Source organism: Uranotaenia lowii, chromosome 3 (genome assembly GCF_029784155.1).
Source record: "Uranotaenia lowii strain MFRU-FL chromosome 3, ASM2978415v1, whole genome shotgun sequence".
NCBI lineage: Eukaryota > Metazoa > Arthropoda > Insecta > Diptera > Culicidae > Uranotaenia > Uranotaenia lowii.
The window spans coordinates 4,393,759-4,395,942 of record NC_073693.1 but is presented as its reverse complement, the minus strand read 5'-3'; positions in this window follow the sequence as shown (position 1 = coordinate 4,395,942).

Genomic DNA, 2,184 nt, shown 5'->3' with positions numbered 1-2,184 from the left:
TTGGAAACACTTGTTTGGCACAGGATGAGTTAATCAACGTGACCTAACAATATGGTGCGTCGTACTTTGGTTGGTTGAGGCATAAACAATGCACTGGTGGTCGGAATGGACTCTCGGAATCGACTAGAGAGGTGCCATTTTAGCGCTCTAGTTCTAGAGGTAATGTTTCCTTTCTAATTAGAATCATAAATTTAGTGACCGGGCGAGGGAAAACCGATGTAGGTGTTATTGCTGCGTTAGTGGGTGAACGGTTTATGATCCATTCAATAATGCATTATTATTTGTCGTATATTGGAAAGTTTGTCAATATGAGGTCGTTAGAGACGGCCGGGTTATTGACGATGCTCTCGACATCATTGAGGATTGTTCTTGAGGAACATATTGAGTTCATTATTATCGTGTATATGAGTGTATGGATGAATAAGGAGTCCGAACTAGCCATCTCATATAACACTTCTTCTCCATTACATGGCGGCTTGAGATAAGTGGGTTTAATATCTCAACAAAACTCTGATTCTCATATAAATCAATATTTTTTAAGTGATTCTCGTTGCTCACCTTCACTAGAACGATTGACAAAATTAAGCCCAACTCAAAACCGTTTGAAAAAGCTAGGTTAGCTGTCAACTGTTGTCTCATGCTGCGTGATCAATTTTGAATTTTGCAGAATATCGTTGACATTTCAACATTTCGATAATTTCACTAGTTGAGGTATTATTATATTTGATAATTTCCCAGATTAAAATTTATTCATTATGCCCCTCATATTTTCTTCATGAATCGTACGGCAGTTCTAAAAACTTTAGAACTTCATTTTCCAACAAGAAACGTATCCTGAGTGTTATGATTGATTTTCGGAACATTGTTTTGAACCTCTTAAACAAACCTTATTATTTGGGTATATTTTTCCCACGATATTCCACGAGATTAGCTTTTAATCACCTGTGCCTCTGTGATTCTGTTAATCATCAAGAGCTTGAGAACGATTGGAAATACTTATAAAGTAACTCATGAGGGAGACATAAGTCTTCAACAAATATTGCCTTTATATTGCATCTGTAAGATATCAGCATACCCAGCCGGAATGTGGATATTAACATATTCGTTTTTTCTAGGCTGCTTCATAAATTGAAAAAAGAAATCTCCTTATCATCTTTACAGAAATGTAAAAAACCAACAAAGTTCTCAGGGACCAAAAAATTATCACTTTTGAGCACCGGAAAATAAGCTCTTATGATCGTTAAATCATCTTAATCTAAAAAAAAGCACTGCAACATGATGTACACTGCCGGCCAAAAGTTTGGGATCACCCACTAAAAAAAATGCAAATTTTGATCGTTCATATCTCAGCCGTCTCAGGACATATTGAAAATCTTCTGATCTCATTTGAAAGATAATGAGCAATAGCTATCTCGGAGGTATTTTGCCCAAATATAATGTTTTAGTTTTGAACTTAAAACTTAACCTAAAGTTATAACATTTTCAAAAAATCGCACTCAATATTCAAAGCCGATCATCTCGGGATAGGGTGGACCAAATCTCAAAATTTGAGTGGCATTAGAATTCCTGTTCTTTACTTCTCAAAACACAATCAAAAAATTTTGTGAAAAAATTCAAAAACGTATTTTTAATTAATAAAATAGACACTTGAGTTACCGTCCAAAAGTTTGGGATCACCTCTTTGTATGATGAGTTTGGGATCATTCTTATAAAAACATGCAAATTTATTTTATTCATATCTTTCTCATCTAACATCTCATTGCAGGTCTGAAGGGTTGATTTGGAAGCCAAGGAATTGTTGTTTTTTAATAAATTCATTCAAAAATTATATTTTGAAGTGATAACCATAAAAAAATCACCTGAAATTAATTGTTTTTTTGAAAGTTTCCAGATTTTTTTTATAGTTCTCACCTTAAAATATAATTTTTGAATGAATTTATTAAAAAACAACAATTCCTAAGCTTGAAAATGAACCCTTCAGCTCTGCAATACAATGTTAGATGAGAAAGATATGAATAAAATAAATTTGCATGTTTTTATAAGAATGATCCCAAACTCACCATACAAAGAGGTGATCCCAAACTTTTGGACGATAACTCAAATGTCTATTTTATTAATTAAAAATACATTCTTGAATTTTTTCTCAAATTTTTTCGATTGTGTTTTGAGAAGTAAAGAACAGGA